Genomic DNA, 19,621 nt, shown 5'->3' on the forward strand with positions numbered 1-19,621 from the left:
GTATGAGATGACGATGTTAGTATTGAAGTCAATGCGTCTTGGGCAGCTTGCTTTTACATTTCGAGACGATTCAAAATAGTCGGTGTCTTCTGCACGCCTTCTTCTTACTCTTCACTTTTAACAACTCTCATAAATCACACAAATATTAGATTCAACATTATACCATATTAACCAATTAGACCTTTCTATTTTTATTTTCCTCGCTTTCAACAAGCTGTGTGTAAAAATTAAAATACTAATGCAAAATAATAAAAAATAGAATAAAATTTAATATAATTTAACAAAACAATTACAAATGAAAATAAAATATTAAGAAAAAATTGAAACTAAAGAAAACCACTGGACTCATTATTGCTGGTGGTGACAATAACTCGCAAGTAATTAGGGTTTAACTAGGGTGACTTTTCATAAATATTTTTAATTGATTTAATTCAACCTTTTTGAATTACAATTTAGATTGACTAGAAATGAGGACAAATGTATTGGAGTGAATGTAAAGAAGCTAAAAGGTTACGATTTTTTTTGCTTTTTTTTTCGATGGTCCAAAATAACATGCATATTACACTAGAGTGTTAGATTTAAAGTTATTTTGTGTGTACGAATTTTGACTTTCTATATAGAAATATATGTATTGATAAAGGTGTTTTTGTGTAGTTTACTAAGTGTTAAGAGTTTTTTTTTTTTTTTGTGTGACCAAACTTTGTGTATAATTTGTAGATCATGTGACTTTTCCTAAATATAAAGAACCATTAAAGAATTATTTTCCAAGCTATTATTTTTACTTAAAAAAGTTATTAAAAAGTGCCAACACTTAAAATCTAAGAAAAAAGTTATTTAAATATATTATGTATATTATCATTGCTCTTCATTCTTATTTACTTAAGTTGGGTACTGACTCAAATGGAATGCCCTATAAAATAATCATATTTAGAAGACCAAGCATGTGACACTATTACATTTTTACGTGGTAAACTTTAACATATTATATATAAATTCTTAAAATTACAAGAACTCGTCAAGCGTTTGTAGTCCAACGGTTAGGATAATTGCCTTCCAAGCAATAGACCCGGGTTCGACTCCCGGCAAACGCATGTCATCTTCTTTTGGTTTTAACGGTCGTGTTATGAGAAATATCTACCATTTATTTTTTCAGAAAAAAATCTGCTTAAATTTTATTTATATAATAAAAATTACATAACTATAATTTTCTATCTTATTTTACCTCATTTGATAATTACTAACAAAAACTTTGGTTTTACAAATAAATAAAATATTTTAATTTTATTTAGCACAAGTTTAAATTCTAAAGGTCAAATTATATGTGTATACTTATATGACAATAATTTTTCTTTATCAAGATTTTAGTTGTAAGAAGGTTGTTAAAAATTGTAATATCCCATTGTCATAATAGGTAGGTGTGATTTATATTTGTGTATTGTTAGGTTAGTGTTTAATTGAGTCCACATGTATAAAACTTGGATGAAGAGTAGGGTATGGGGAAAAGTTAAGCAATTTGCAATATTTTCACTATTTCAGTGAGTTCAAAATATTTTTATCTGTGCACTGACCATTCTTGGATGCATAGTCTAGATTTGCTTTGTCATATTGTAGAAGCTACTTTTCTTACAATCGTAACAAGAGAACATTCTTGTGAAATGCAAAGGCATTTGTGAATGCTGCCATAAAGAATCTCATATTAATTAACTAATTATCATATTCACTAGTAAAACTTTTAAACTACTACATCAATTAACACTTTGAACAAAAGTTGTTTCGAAAACATGAAGTGTTTGAAGAACATACGCACCATGTTCTTTTCTTAATGGTTTTAGATGTGTGTATATCTCTTACATACTTTTATTTTGTACTTTTTTTATGTGTGAAAGGTTTGAAGCACTCCAAATGTTTTATAATTAATATATTCTTTATTGCTCATAAGAAAAGTACAGTGTTAGATTTAAAGTTTTGTTTTTTAATTTATTTTAAATTTTTAATTATAAAGTACACGTATTTTTTTTTAGATAATTTAAACTTTTTAAAAGACTTGTTTTTTTTAAACTTAAAATATGAAACACTCATTTTACTAAAGGAAAATTAGAAGAATTGGTAACAATGTATACATATAGATGTAAAAAAAAATTCTAACAAATATTTTTTTAACACATTATATTAGTTTTTTTAAAGCATATATTTCTTAATTGCTATTTTTATTTTTAAAATTTAAGAAAAAGTGTCAAGACTTAAAATATAAGAAACAAAGTGGCCTAAGTGAGCATTTCAAATCTAAGATGGATATTATCATTGCTATTTCTTTAATTTGGGTTCTGACTGAAGTGGAGTTCCGTATATTTTATGAGTGATTCTCCTTACACCTCATCTATTTCGTCCTGCACCTCCAACCTTTGTTTAATTTTCATCTTTGTCCTTGTCAGTCTTTCTCAGAAGAATCTTTAATCAACACATACAAAATTCCTACACCTCCTACGCATTTCAATTTCCTTTCTCAATGCACTTCATTTTCTTTCTCACAACACTTCATTTTATTTCTCACAGCACTTCACTTTATTTCTCGCTGCACTTTACTGCATCACTCTTTGCTTCTCTTATGGCTGGAGCACTTCACTGCTTCAAATTTTTTATCTACTTTTGTTGCAATTTTTTTCTAATTTTTTGTTAATTTATTATTAATTTGTAATTGTTTGAATTATTTATTAATTATTTCAATATTTTTTATTACGTAATTATTTATTGTTATTTTTGTTTGTTATTATATTTTTAATACAAAAAATCAACTACTAAAAAAATTACGTTTACAAAATTAACTAATAAATCATAAATAACAAAAATATTACAAACAAAATAATAAAAAAATAAAAACATATTTATTAACAAATAAATATCACAATTTAAATAAACAAATAAAGAAACATAAAAGTATTAAACAAATAAATAAAACATCATAATATATATCAAAAATAAGTTAACTAAAACTAAATCGTATTAAAAAAATATAATAACTCAAAAACATATAACATGCACAATTGGAAGTGGGCTAAAAATAATGGCAGAAGTTTGAAGTGCGTCAAATATTAATCGAACTTTGAAGTTCGGTTGAGGTCTATCGAACTTCAAAGTGCAACAAGACCTAACCGGTGTTCGGACGTCGGTGTTTCCTTAACCGCAGTTTCAACATTGGTTAAAGGTGTTTACTATTGTAACAAATAATCTCGAATGCTTTTCGAATGTATTTTTTTACTCTCTTTCTTCATCTTTTTCTTCCACGAACCACACTACACATACGACTACCACTAATATCCAGATCACAATGATCATCGATGTATCATCACGATACTTCAGAAGACAAGCTCTCATGAAAAAAAAATCTTACAAACAACAACTCAACAGTGAAATAATCAGCGCAGTGGTACATATACAAGGTTTATAATAACAACCGACAAAAATGAAAATAAATGAAGGATAAATAAGTCTAATGGGAGATACATGACGAAATGGATGAGGTACAGGAAGAACCACTCATCATATTCTAATTTAGATAATCAAGTATATTAAAAGATCATTAATTTCATTATAACATGCCTTAAGAATGCAACAAGCGTTTGTAGTCCAACGGTTAGGATAATTGCCTTCCAAGCAATAGACCCGGGTTCGACTCCCGGCAAACGCATTTTTATTTTTAATTACTTTCGGTTTTCAGGATACAAATAGTTTCATCTGTTTTTTTTATATGCTTGTAAGTAAAAAATCTATCAAATGTCACATTAATAGATATTTTTTTCTTCATATTTTCTACTTATTTTAAAAATTTGAAAATAAAATTTCTTGTGAATATTTTAGACCTAAATATAATATTTACCGTAAGTATTTATAGTATAAATTCCTAAGTTGATAGCGTAGACACGTCATAACTTGTTGAAAGTTAAACTTGACAAAAAGTTTTACTTACACAATTTCTACATATTACGAATTTTGCGCAAAGCAACAATGATTTCTAAATTAAAAAAATGTTTCCCCAAATTTTATGGTTAAGTTTAAATTCGCATAAAAATAAAAATTATATAAAAGCAACAAAAATTTTAAATGTTCATGTCAATTTTAAATTTACAGGAAAACTATATCCCAAATTTCTTAATTTAAAAATTTCACAAGAAATTATCTTTTAAATATTAAAATAGATAGAAAACATACTGCAAATTTTAAGTTCAGAAAGAAAACCATTAAAATATTATTTGTGAATTGTTATTTATAAGATAATTGACACTAAATTGTTATTTATCTCTAACTGAAAATTTGAGTTTTTCTGTGTTTCTACGTACTCGAACTCTCTTTTTTCGTTCATTCACAATATAATAATCTCTCTGAGAAATTAACCTCTAGGATGAGAAGCAAATTTTTGTTTTGTTTTCAACTCTTTCATTGAGCGAGGGAACATAGTTGCATGCTTGGGTGCTGAGCGAGTGAACTGTGGCCGAACGAAAAGGTTCTAAGAGACAGTCCTTAAATCTTCTTTAAATGTTATTTTTTTTTACACAATAATATAAAAAAAATCACAATATAAAAAGGAACAGAAAAAATTACATCATCTAAAAAAACACGTAATACATGAACAAATATAAAAGAGATTAAAAATAAACATAAATAATAAATATTTATCACACTTCTCAGTATTCCTTACTCAGTCTCTACGTTTCTTGGTGTATGGAGTCAGAAGAAGATGGAGAGAAAAAGAAAAATTAAAGAGGTAGAGAAGATGGTATGTGTAATGAAGGAGGCTATGAACGTGAGTGAGTGACAATGAAAGAGAAGAATGGATGAAAATTGAACAGTGTACATGGATGCTTGTTTGATGAGAAATAAAGAGATTTAAAGAAAAAATATAGAAAAAAAAATGTGGAAGCGAAGATATCAAGATAATAACGGAATTGCGCTAAAATTGGTTTGAGAACAAAGGAAAGGAAAAAAAAAAGTCATATTACAAATTATGTGAAAAGTATATGTATCATTTATAAAAGAAAAATGATGTTAATATATATTTTCCAGTTCAGAAATGGTTTGGCAAGTTATCTTATCGTACTACTGAACCAATAAATGAATGGTGTTAATATCTTTTCTTTTATTTATCAGTTGTCACTGTCTAAGCCTACGTATGGCTCTGACAAAGGAGCAGGGATTTAATAAAATAATTAAGACACTTTCAATTTCCAACCACCCACGCACTCCTTCATCAAAAGTCTTCAGAGTTATCTCAAGAAACTTACAGTCATTGTTTAATGGCAGCATTCCGCAATAACAAGGAACCTTCTCCCATTTACTATTCTACTTTTATACTTTTCATGTTATAACAGTTGAATTTAGCCTTCTAAACAAGCCAATCATCTTCGCCTTCAATAATTCCTTTTCCTATAAATATACGCAACAGCCGGAACCTAGTAATCGACCATTCCACTCCAAAAAATATTCAGAATCCTTTCTCGATCTAAATGGGTTTGGCAGGATTTTTAAGAAAACTTCAAGATTTTTATGCTGCACATAAAGCCATATTCACTATTTTCGTATGTTTCTGGGACGCACCTCTCTCCTTCTTCTACTGCTTCTCTGTGACGACGTATTTATCCAATGTTCTTGTCACAAATAGTGAAGACCTGAGCAGCTTTGCAGATGCAACCTTCCAGTATGTTTCATTTGTTGCACAAGTTGAATGTTTTGCCGTTCTGGGCATATCTATGTTTTCCTTGCAAATGCCTATTTTACACCTCTTAGCCTCTAAGAAGAGAGTGGATTCAGAAGCGGAGTTGAGCATCACAAGCCTGATATCAATAGTCACTAAACCCGCGAGAAGCTTACTTGCTACGTGGCTCTTGGTAAGGCTAATTAAATTGGGTTTTATATTCTTCGGAATGTTAGTTTTGCATCAGCGCATGGCTTTGATTATAGATTCTAGTTGTGAGCAGCAACATGAACTAAGTGAAATCTTAGCCAGCAACGTTGGTACAATGATTTTGGTTGCAGTAGGTATCTTAATGTTCTCGTATGTGGGCACTTTTGGGAACTTGGCAATTGCTATATCGGTTCTTGAAGAGATCAGTGGATGGAAGGCATTGAAGGCTTCAGAGGTATTAAAGGGAAAGAAGAAAGTTATTGGATTTGTGATGAATGCGGTGCTGGGAGTTATATCTGTAGGGTTGTTTTTAGGGTATTTGTATTTGAAGACATGCTCCAAAGTGTCGGTGGAGTCTAAGAAGTTCATGATGATGAGCATATGGAATAATGGTATATATCAGGTTGAGTTTTACACGTGGGGACTCTTCTCAATATTGCACTCAGTATCTCGCGGGAATAAGGTTGAACCCCTGGGAAGCTTTAAACACATTCTGATGAAGGAGGAAGAGAAGATGCCATTGGTTTAAGAAAGAAACTACGATTCCAATTGTAACTTGTTAAAACATGATGATAAATTTTAAGTTTTTATTTTGTAATTATTTATATTTTTATAATAGTATAGTTGTGGCTTATATTATCCATAAATTAACTTGATTGAGTCTCAAATAAGAACGAGACTGATGTGTATCTCTAAGAATGCCATATTTAAACGATTAACAAAGGAAAAAAAGTATTTAACAGATAAAATAAAGTTCGGAGATCGACAACATGGACTCACGGTTCCATTTTGGTCGGTCCCGCACGAGAAAGAAATATGAAGTAATTTTCTTTCCATCTTTCTTAACCGCTTTGTCGATCAGTTTGTAAAAGAATGATTTTGTTTTATAATTTTTTTTCTTTTAATTATAACATGGAAAACAATATGACGTAAGATTTTAATAATTTCATTTTTATTTGATTAAATTTTTATAAGTTTATTTATTAAAACAAATAATATTCAAAATTTTATAATTTTTAGTATAAATTTGTTAAAATATCACTATAAAAGTTTAGAAAATCGTGTTTTAAAATTGATCAATATATTTAAAAGGATGAGAATTTATTATTTTAATGTGAAAAATTTTAAGTTTAAATAAAGTTATTATAAATGAGTTTTAATATAAAAAAATGTTTTTTTTCTAAAAAAGGTTTAGAATTTTTTTATTCTCTAAATTATTTTTAAGATATCTTATGATCAGTTAATTTTTTAAGATAAGAGACCATAAGATTGGTGGTGAGCTCATTAAAATCAATCCATCAATTTTAAGGAAAACCATATGTTGTGATGTGTAGTGTATGTTGTAACACATGAGAGTTTAGAAAGTAGGTATTTTTGTATTCTACCAACAGTTAAACTTATATAGAGAGAAAAGGGGTGTGTGTGTAGGGGAGGGGAAGAGAGAATTGTAGAAAATCTTAACTATTAAACTATTTGGACCTAGGCGTGGAGGAAACTAGCCTTGCAAGTAGTAAGATGATAACTCCAAAATGTTTCGGCAGGATTTATCCAAAATATTTAAAGTTGTCCGCTCCATCATCAAGTTGCGTTGTCTTTTTTTTTCTTCTTCATATCTAAGCCGCGGGAGAGAGTGCCCTGCAAAAGACACTCCGACGCTCAAGTCAGTGACTTTGCGTAATAATCTTGTAATCAAGATTAGTTATCAGGGTTCAAAGTTACCTGTCCCCTTTGTCAGATAAATATTTATAAATTATAATGAGCTTACCGTTAGGTCTGACTCATTAATCACCAATAAATGATATTATTAATTGTCAATAAATGACAATTATTTTCATTAACTTCCGACAGTTATTACTATTGATTACCTTAACGGTTATTTTTACCGATCGATTAACTGTTTGTCCGCTCAGTTCATTTGCCTGGGAGGTATCATCGGTCGGCCATGAGTCCAAAATAACTTAGAGGCTCTCTTGCACCTTTACCGTTCGGTCGGCTATAAGCCCATAGGTACTTTTATTTATGGCTTTGTAAAGAATAAATACTTCTATTAGTGCACATATATAGTGAAATCCTATGTTAAAAGCATGTATCTAGATAATTGAGTATAGTGTTAAGTGTCTTGTGTGTTTATCTTGTGTGTTTATTTAAGTTAATGTATTTCATAAATGTTTAATTAGATATATAACGTACTTTAATTATCTTATGATATTGTTTTTTTTGCATATGATATTGTTTTTTTTGCATATTAGCTTACTCTGTTTCTATTTTCTTTTATATGTTATTGTGTTTTTGCAATGATTATATTTCAGTGTGCTGATAGTAAGTTGGATGCTGACATGTCTATGGTGAAAGATGATAACGCGAAAACATGGTTGTATAACTTTATCTAGTTGTTATGTACATGAATTTTTTTTCCTTTGAACAACTCACATAGTTTTCAGTTGTTGTGTACATATAGTATGTTATTTTATATGATTTATGTCAATAGGTTATTTATTATCAAAATTTATAATATTTTATTTAGTAGTTTTATATTATTAAATGTGATATTACAATCATAGTAATTGTATATAATTAGAATAACAATGAAAACTAAATTTTAAGTAACTAAATTATGAAACACAATTAAAAGTTAGTGAAATATTTTCTCAAAATTAAACTTAATTAATATCAAATCAATATATATATATATATATATATATATATATATATATATATATATATATCATAAATTATATTTGGAAATAAATCCATGGTTTTCTTTACCAAAGTGGTGTGCTTTTTGTACACAATTTACCATAATGGATAGTTTAAAAAAATTACATCGTCTAAGATAAGTTAGACCCAAGTTACATAACTTCAACTTCTATTTTACTGCCATCTTAGACCCAAAACACGATTTTGAATTTGAATGTAGAAAATTAAAAGTTATGTGCAGGAAGTACGCCTTCATTACTAAAGTCGTGGGCTGAGCCCATAATTTTCAATTTTTCTTTTGAAATTAATAGTCTGTGCAATAGAATTTTTGAAGTGGGCAACTAAAACCATGCGCTGGAGATACGACTACAAATTTAATTTTTGATGTACTAAAATAGTGCTTTTAGCTAACAATCTTCATTATAGAATTTTTCTTTTAAAGTTGTCGTGTTCGTTTTATGTGTTTTTTTTTCTTTGCAATGGTTTAAGAACTAAAGTGTTTAATAGTAAGAATAATTTTTGCTTAAGAAATAATATCTTTTTCTATTTTAAGGATGTTTTGGTTGAAATTGTCCGAGGATTGGTCGTCTTTTTTTGCTCTGCTCTTTTTTGATTATCTAATCCTCTCCGAGAATGCAATCCACTCTGATAAGTTGTTGACCTGCAAAAGAAACTCTGACCCTCAAGTTAGATATGTTTCATAAATATGTCACTATTTTATTGGGATAGTAAAAAATATCTGTACCTGGATACCAACTATATATTTATAGAACTTGTGGTAACCAAGTCGATTGATTAACCATTAGTGCACTATATTTTTGGACAATATAATCTGCGAATCACTCAAAAATACGGTATATTCATCCTTAATATGACCATTAAATATATTAATTCATCATCTATTTTTTCTGGTTTGCGCTTGCCAGCTTGCCAGACAGCCGATCGATTGACTATTTTCACTACGGATCTCTCCTTTGTAGATCGGTCACTTGGGGTATAATACAAAGGAGATACCTTGCATATTTTCATATTAAAATATTTTAGTATCTAGGTAGAAATTGTTTATTATGGTACGTGGATAATTTTTTTTAAAATAATTCGACATATTGTTTGTTAGTTTAGTAAATAATTATAAATTTATTTAAAAATTAATATTATATAGTTTAGAAAAAAATCCGTCCTCGTTAACAATGTCATCAACGCGAACACATTGTAAGTTTATACTTTGGTGAGATATTTTATTTCTAATTAATTACACGTGGTTATAAAAAAATGTCACTGTCACATTTATATTATTTACAAAACTATTATAAATAAATTGAAGTTATTTTATAATAATTTTATCCCAAATGTTTTAAAATTTAACTTATGTATATATCAAAGTTAACTTGATAATACTTAACTCTTTCTTGTAGACGTACGGACTCACTCGGCGTATAGATACTCTCCATTAAGTCTTTTAATTTTACCAGATAGGTTGTGAACACATTGTGTTTGCATTGTTGAGTGAAGGTTGGGATAACTTAATATCGACAATTTAATATTTGACAATGTTGACTGAAAATGTTCACATGCTGGGTCACTTGGTCCAGTGTCGTTTATACATCCATCTTCTTTTCCCTATATATATATATATATATATATATATATATATATATATATATATATATATATATATATATATATATATATATATATATATATAAACTATTTTTTGCTCTCTCATATAAAGACAAGGATTTTCATTGTTCTCTGTGTGACACTATGACTTTTAATACTATTCTTGTTTCTATGAAAAAAATAAAATAATAGTGAACTAATACCACATTAAGCAATAAACACAAAAAGAATTTTTATATTTGTATTGTTAAATGAATTATATATTTTGTATTATCCAATATCACTAAATTTTTTATTGGCATGATTTACTTCAATTCTTCAATTGAAATAGAATCTTTAAATAAAACTAAAGTAAAAGATCATTTTGTCCTAACTTCCATCTATATATAAATATATAAATATATATATATATATATATATATATATATATATATATATATATATATATATATATATATATATATATATAAAAGAAGAGTCGCTGTGCATATTTTGAAATCTATATGTCAATGCTGCTTCAAGTCTTTGCATAAAAGGAGCAATGTTAAAAGAACTTTCAACATAGAAAAGCAAAACCGAATATATTTCAGAATTTTCTTTTTCAAAGGTTAGTTTATACTTTTTTAGACTAACATATTCACGTAGAAATGTTTATTATATTTATTAATCATTACTAAAAGCATTTCAAGCATGCCAACGGGTTAAATGAAAATAAAAGATTAATTATATAATATCATGTCATGCTTGTGCATGTTTGATAATACAATATTGCTCATTCTACAAGTGTTCCCAGAAATCAACACTATTTGAGATACAAGTTTAGAATTGAATGTATTGCCTTATTAGAACTAAATGAAACTATAATTGAATAAAGTATAAAGAATTACAAGATGGTGAAACAATTGAATGGACCAAATTATAGCTTTGTGTAAATGACTTTACGGTTTCCCATTCAAGAAATCAAGATTTAGAGCATCACCAGTAAAATTACATAACCTACTGTTTAATCCGTAATGCATTTTTATAATTATAATTAGAGATCTTATATTTATCTATAAGGGAAAATTTCATTAGAAAGTTGAGAATGAAAGAGTCTGTTTAAATAAATTTCATACGATTCTACAGCCATTATGTCCGTAATACATATAGAGACATGTATCATTTTATTTAATCTTTTTACTGGCGATTGAATAAAAGGATTTCAGATAATAATAAGAAAAGAATGAAGATCAAACTTGGATATATCAGGTGCAAATACAATATCACAAACAACTTACAGTGATAAATAACAACTTACAGTGATAATATTAGCCAATCCAAAGGCTTTATTTTATACGTCAAAACCTTCCTTTAAGTTTGCCCAATCTGCTGATGGGGACATTACTTAAATACTAACAGTGAAAAAGAAACAAACTATAATATGTGTTCTTTAGTTAATTAGGTTGGAAGTCCGAACTCGACCAGAAATAATATCATTATACGAATTAGGTTTAAAATAATTTTTTTTTAGAAATATTTGTTATTTATTTGACATGTTAGTGTTAATTTATAGTATACTTGGTAGTTGCATTCGTTACTGACTTACTAAACAATTGGATGGATGTTTGCACAAATTGAAATATCTGAAATAGTGAAAAAGAAGAAGCAACTGACAAGCGGTATAATGCTAATTGAAGAATATGTCTGCTCTGCATAGAAAGACAAGGAAACGTGAAGGCATTCATTCACGATCGATAAGAAAAATATGTTAAACTCAAAGGAATAAAATGGTGTATCTTGAATGGAGAATTTTCATATGAATATCATTTAATTACAAGATGTGATCATACTGATTTTCAACCACCAAAATAGCCAAACTGCATATGTATCAGTAGATTTTCCTGATCAAATCAGTAAGGGTAACAAATACAATACAGTAAATGTACTATTGCTTATACTTTGTTTCTGCACTAAACTCCGTTGACAAAATATCCTATATAAATAGGCCTTAGCATATAGATATATACACACTCATGATAAACTCATGGTAAACTGTGAAATGTAATTGAGAAGATGGTAGGATTGTAGAATGGCAGGGCAATTCTCCTTTGGCAGAAAGGCCATTCTCATGCAAGAATAGATGTAGCACCATGCCAAGGGAGAATCGCACTGTTATTCTTACCCACCTATAAAATTAAAGCATACCTGGTAGCCCTTCTGTTTGCTGTGCTGCAAAGCAGCACAAAGAGGCAATATAGTCTACATTATTCGCACATTAAAAATGGATATTCGTTAAGAAATTGTTTGTTGGCATATGCTTTTGGATCATTCCTTGGGAAATTCTTCTGCTGTTGTGGCCACTGTGGTCCCCATCACAGCTCCCTTTTCATTCCAAAAGACCTTGTAGGTATACAGACACTATAAATAAAGGACGAAGACACCTTAGATTGTGCAATTAGTTTTGGTTTCCATTCACTTATATTGAATTGTAAAACTTAGTTAGTAGTTACTTATTCAATTGCCAAGCTCAGCAGCTTGCTAATTTCACCATTATGTCCCTACATTTCTGAGTAATTTATGCATGCAACATCAGATATAGAAACAAAATTTATCAATAATATATGCCTGGTGCTTCTGGTATGCAAACCTTTTTGCCTAAATTTATCTCTTTTTCTTTAGATTTTGTTCTTAGTTCGTTCATTATAGAAAAACGAATTGAACACTGGAAAATGTAACTGTTTTCTTTAGGCCAGTTCATGGTTCAGTTTGATTTGCTGAAACTTTTTAAACAGCCCTATATCGTGTCTAATTTTTCACCATGAAATTAAGATACCTTTCACATATCTGTTAGTGCTAATATCTAGCTCTATGATGTGTCGTGTTTCCTTAATACCAAAGGAATGAAAGGGACCACTACGTATTTTGGACAACTGCAATTTGATTGTTTAATAATTAAGTTATCAAAGATGTCAAGAGTCTATAGACCCATATTTTTCTCGCATCTTCTATTTTTTAAATAGTTCTCCCTATATTAATTCAATTATAGAATGAATGAAAATCTATGTATATGTACTTGTTCGTAAAAAATTTAGTAAAATCCAATGATAAAGATAGTTATTATTTACTCCATCTCTAGAAGAATAGCCAAAATAATTAGCTATTTTTTTTCGAGCGATCCTTTTACATGCAATGTAGGTCCATATACAAATATTAGTACAAAAGCTAAAGTTTGACAAAATATAAGAGCAATCCAATTATTGGATAAATATTAAGTTGAGTTGAAGTACGTCAGCTCCCTTTGGATTCTAGCCTAGAATGATAACTTTATTATCCTCTTTATCATGAGGGAGTTCGTGGCATTTATTTGATGGACAATGCCATGTGATGCTGTCACTTTAAACTGTCAACTGTACAAACAACTGTGGATATAGCTATTGCGTAAAGAAATAGTGACTAGAAGAATTTTTTTTTTTTTTGGCTAGGAACAACATATGCTAAGTTAAATTTCGTGGAAGCACCATTATTTGACAGAAATTGAAAGTGGTTAAGGAATGGAAGAGGGGAAGAAGATAGACAGAAAGTGAGAGAAGACATACACCTTTTTCTCGGCAACCTTATTATGGAAGAATATTTTACATGCACGTTTCTTAATTTTTCTTTACCCTTCCAATACCTAATTACAAAAATAATATTTAAACTTTTCTAGTTGATTCATTCCATACCATTTTATATTTTAATATAAAAGTGTTATTTTGTTGGTGTTGGATGAATGTTGAATAAAAGATGAGGCGTTTGTGTATCATCATCCTATTATATTCTTTTTCATCTCACTATTGTTTGGCAATCTTTTTTTTTTCTCAAGAGTGCACACATTTGGGTTTCATAAAATCCGACAAAATAGATTTTGAAATCTTTTTAGATATTTATAATATTTTAAAAGATTTATGTATTTTAAAAACTTGTTCCAGACAAACTCTAAGATTTCTAGATAGAGCGTTCAACATTGAGTGAGTTGTTCTTAGTGAAAAGGTACAAAGAGACTTGGCTCCCATCACTCTGCACCAGGTCCTCGGAGATTTTTCATCTGCCCGTCAAATTTTGGTAAGAACATGTCAGCTTTATTTATAGAACAGTTCCTTCAGCAAAAGCTACTGTGTGGAATTTTCAGGCGAAATATCATAGCATAGTTCACACAGTAAAAGTACAAGATCTGAAACTAATTACAAAGTCATATTCAATGCATGCATTTCTGGGGTATTATATGTTCACTATTACATACACACATGTTTGATCCTGAAATTATTGAGTGACGTGCAACAAGACATGTGTGTATTGTTGGGCAAATGACTCTTTCATGTCCATTTCAGGTTAAGAAGGGAGATTTGCCAGCAATTCATACTCCTGCACACTGCACAAGCTAAACTATGGTACGACAAGACATGCTCCAAACATAGTCATCTTCATATAAACACTCATATTACGATAATAATGTGAAGCACGTGCTATCCACCACATGTTCTTCAGCGTGTAGCTGGCTTTACGTTATTTGGGACCTTTATTGTGTTATTATATATTGCAAAAGATAAATATAACGTTGCGCAAGTTTCGTGCAGTTGCCAACGTTAATTTATTTTGTTATGCAACGTGCTGCCAACGTTTTCCGCAAGCAAAGGGCTCCAACGTTTTGCAACGTTTAAATTAATTAAAATATTATTTTTCTAAAAGATATTTTGGACTTTTGGGATCATGGGCTTGATCCATGAACTCTATAAATAGGGAGCTCCTCCTCCATTCCAATACACACAAAAATTTCATTCTTTCTTATTCTTCTCTTTTCTGAGTTTCCTTCTCTAGCTCTTTTTCTCTCCTAAAATTTATTCTGGGTTATTCTTATACTCTGTTTAGAGTTCCTTGCTAGTTCTGAGAACCTCAGAAATATCTGAGAAGTTCCTGTTGTATCCTGGGGGGCTTGCGCAATACACCGCGGATAAGTCCTTAAGGACAGTGATCTACACGCCTCAGGAAGTATTTTGTTCGTGATCTTTATTCTACTTTTATCAGCTTTTACAACAATCTTAAGGACTTATGGCTGACAACAACAACAACTCAATCCCGGAGAATCAAAATAATGTTTCCGGAACTCAGACGGTCTTCGCGAAACCTTTCCCGGATGTATCAAAAATTGAAGTCTTCTCTGGTCAGAATTTCCGGCGCTGGCAAGAACGCGTGTCGACCCTCTTAGACATGTACAGAGTCGCTTTTGCTCTTTCATCTTCAAAACCCGACTCCAGTCTCCCTCCAAATTCAAAACAAGTTGAAGATTGGGTTCATGCTAACAAGGTATGCCGTCATACTTTACTTAGTGCACTCTCTAACGATTTGTTCGATGTATATGATGAACAAATTTGTAAGCACCAAAATATGATGTCACAAACTTGTTTCACAATCGGCAAGTATGACCGAATCGTTCAAGTAATAAACTTGGTAAGACCAAGTATCGTTCTTCCCAAAGGACTCACGGCCTAGTTTAGTTGTGTGGTTTGTTGATTAGCTAAGACTTACAAACGAAATAATTGGATTATATTATGCAAGACGAAAACTAAACATGTATGCATGAATTGATCAATGGCAAAGACTAAAGATAAACACTTTCAATGGATTATATGAATGAATATGTTGTTGGGGGTCAATTTCATCTCATCCACTCTCATACATTTTAGGATTTCAACATTCAAATCATCATTGTTAATGCCACTCTCTAAAGTACCATTCTAGATGGCTTCTCCCTAATCAAATAGTTCATACAATTCCTAGCATTCCTAATGATTAGTTCATGAGCGCAGGAGCTTAACGACAACCAATATAATATTGTCAGTATAATATTGGGAGAAATTCCCCGGATCTAGACTTCCCCGTACGTGTCCGTATCGACAAAACCAATAATCATGCAATAGAATGAGTTAAACAATGCACGCATTGAGCAAAGAGGAAAAACCCTAACTAATGATGAAAGAAAGCATAAGTCTTAGATTAAGATGCAAGCATAAATTCCATATATGAGAGCTTCAAGAGATTACATTGATTCCCCAACAAACATACAAGGTTTAGTTCACCATATTCATGGTGAACCTAGATGAACAATAATGAAAGAATGAAAGAATAAACCCAATAAAGGTGAAGAGGTAGCCTGAGCATCCAAGATCCTCCTTCAAAGGGGTGGAAGAGAGAGTGTTTGCCTCGTTTCTGCCAAAGATCACTAACCCTAGGACGTGCAAGTCCTTATATACTATTCTAGAGTTACAAAAGATTACAAAAGCCCAAGCCCAAAAAGTGCCGCTCAGCGCTATTTACCGCTCAGCGGTGGTTGCGTGACTCGTTTCTTCCCCTCAGCGGCCATTTTGCCCCTCAGCGTGACTCCCGCAACCTCCTGAGTGCCGCTCAGCGGTAAAATGCCGCTGAGCGGTGCCTTCGACTTCTCTTTTTGCACTCTTTCTTGTCTTTTCTAATGTCATCTCTCTCCTTCTTCACTCTTTTCACTAAATTCACCTCAAAACCTGCACAAAAACACTTAAATCAAGCATAAACCTGTCCAGCTCTCTTATTTATGAAAATATAGATAAACTGCATGATTTCAAGCTAGTTTTTAAGTCTAAAGGTTGCTTTTAGTATCAATATTAAGCATGAAAATAACAGTTTTTCAACTGTTATCACAACCCCAAACTTAGAACTTTGCTTGTCCTCAAGCAAACAAAATGTAACTCCATCTCCAACCAATTCATATGATGGTTTACTCATTCAAAATCCTTTTCTCAAGATAAGTAACAACTTCACTCAAACTTATGACCAAGAGTTCAATCAAGATGTGCTCATGCTTTAGTGTTCACAAAGTCATTTAAATTCCAACAAATGCTATTTTTCATGAATGATCAATCAATTAAGCATGGATGTTCATGTGTCTATGGAATATTTCCTCACTAGGTAAAGTGTTTCACTCAACACACAAGTGTATAAGAGGTAAAGTGTTTCACTCATTCACTCCACTATCACAATGTCACATGAATCAACTTTGCCTTTCATTTTACCATAATCCAAAAACATTCACAAGCATGCATCATCACAAGGACTTTTCAATGGCTTATAATGTGGCTGGGCTAACAAGAAAATTGGTTTTTCTGGATCACAAAATCCTTGAGTTAAGAGAATCATAACAACACAATCATCTTATTCATTCCCAACTTTCTTTTACCTTTGCATTTGCATTGAGCTTTACTTCTTTTTCTTTTCTTTTCTTTTTCTTTGCATATTCTTACTTTTTAGCTCTTAGCTCAATGCTTTTCTTTTCATGTTTTCCTAACAACCCCAAACTTGAACATTTAACAATACCATACAAGATCTTCTACTTAACTCAAGGTAAAGATTTTCAATCAAAGGGTTTCAGTGTATGTTCAAGGCTAAGGGTTCAAAGGATAGAACACAACGTGTTCTCTTTTAGTAGGCTAACTTTATGAATTTGGCCAATAAAAAGGGTTCCAACAAATGGCCTTGATCACATGATGCAAAACAAGCAATTGATTCAATCATAGAAAACCTGGGCAAAATCATTCATGCTTTCAAAGTAATAGCATTCAATCATACCAAAAACTCTGGAGCTCAAAACCTCACATGTAAGCTCATTCACATTTGACATACACATCCTGCTTAATCTCACAATCACAATCATGATATCATGCATTTGTTCACAAAGCTTGTGAATCACCTGTATAAGCATTTTAATGTGCACATCTATCTCAACATCAATCAATCAATAAGCATCATCAAGCAGTACTTATCACACAATCACAGTTAATAGCAAACCATCATAACAAACTAGGTTTTCAATAGAGTACATCAAACCCTAATCTAAAAACAAAAACAAATGAGTTCAGAAAACTTAAACCACAAAAGCATAATCATTTGATAGGATTCATCAGTAAATGCTATCTCAGCTCCTCATCAGTCTGAGCTGTCCTCTGTATCTTCCTCTTCTTGGATCTTCTAGTCTTGATTCTTTTTGCCCGATGAGGAGGCCATCCCTGCATCAAACATAATTCACAAAACCAAAAGATACATTGTTAAGCATTAGTAAACCACAATGAAGAAATCAGCCCCTTCAATGATGCTCTCTCCCAACCCCAAACTTAGATGGAAAACTAGTGAGCAAGTGAGTGGAAGAGATTTTTTTCTTAAGAGGTAAGAGTGAAAAGATGTGGAAAACCTAGGAGAAGATGTGTGGAAGTGTTTGTGCAGAGAGAAGCCAGAAAATAAACCCTAAAACGCAGCTTGGGGTATAACAATACCCTAATGGGCTCGGGTCCCGCTAAGGGGAACTTAAGCCCATCTGCGATAGTACCGCTCAGCGGTAATTGCCGCTCAGCGGCACTTTCGTGAAGTGCTCCTCTCCTTCTTTTCTTGACCTACGTGCCTTCCCTACATGTCCCTCATAGGTTCCCTGCAATTCAATGTTAAAAATGCTTATGCAAAAACTAAAAATAAACAAACAAACAATCAACTGGGTTGCCTCCCAGGTAGCGCTTGTTTAACGTCACGAGCCTGACCCAAAATCCACCAACACCCATCAGTAGGTGTTTCAAACTTACCAGCACCCATCAGTAGGTGCAAAATTTCTTACCAACACCCATCAGTAGGTGTTACAACATAGTATCCCTCAGTAGATACTTAACCACCTAGCATCCTTCAGTAGATGCTATCTCCAACAAACTAGTTACAAAATAAAGTCCACAACTTAAAAATTACAAAACCAAAATAAAATCAAAAGTTCTTAAATCACTGGGTTGCCTCCCAGCAAGCGCTCTTTTAACGTCATTAGCTTGACCCAAACTCGAGTTCCTTCTTTTTTTTCTTCTTTCTACTGAACTTCTTCAGAAATTTGATCAAACCAGGAACCTGTTGTAGTGTCTCAATCATAGGAACTTTAATCTCCAATTTCTTGAAGATTTCCATAAAGCACTTGAACTTCTTTTCCTTCCTATGATGCTTCTTTAGATGAGGATGTGATTTTTCATATGATTTCTTCTTCTTTCCTCTCATCTTCTTTTTCTTCCTTTTTCTCTCCCTCAATTTTCTCTTTTTCTTTTCTTTTATTTTTTTCTTCCCTTTTCTTTTTCTTTTCAACTTCTTTATTTTCACACAAATCTTCTTTCTCTCTTCTCTCTCAACCACTTCGTTCTCTTTTTCTTCATCTTTATTTTTCTCACTCAACTCTTCTTTCTCTTTTCTCTCTATCTTTCCCGCATATCCCTCTATTCTTTTCTCATCAAGAATCTTGTCACTTTCAGTGACATTGGTTTGCCCTTCCTCCTTAAGGTTAACTTCAGTATTAACCTCATCATCCAATCTCTGATTAATGTAACGAAAGTGCATCTCCATCCT

General features: G+C 31.2%; 2 non-coding genes across 2 annotated transcripts; both read left to right on the top strand.

Annotated features, from left to right (window-relative positions):
- Positions 1-1,019: 1,019 nt before the first annotated feature.
- On the top strand, positions 1,020-1,091 carry TRNAG-UCC (transfer RNA glycine (anticodon UCC)). Its single transcript has one exon. It is a non-coding gene; the product is annotated as a tRNA-Gly (tRNA).
- Positions 1,092-3,613: 2,522 nt separating this feature from the next.
- TRNAG-UCC (transfer RNA glycine (anticodon UCC)) lies at positions 3,614-3,685 on the top strand. Its single transcript has one exon. It is a non-coding gene; the product is annotated as a tRNA-Gly (tRNA).
- Positions 3,686-19,621: the final 15,936 nt, after the last annotated feature.

The sequence above is a fragment of the Vigna angularis genome, chromosome 6 (genome assembly GCF_016808095.1).
Source record: "Vigna angularis cultivar LongXiaoDou No.4 chromosome 6, ASM1680809v1, whole genome shotgun sequence".
Classification (NCBI taxonomy): domain Eukaryota; kingdom Viridiplantae; phylum Streptophyta; class Magnoliopsida; order Fabales; family Fabaceae; genus Vigna; species Vigna angularis.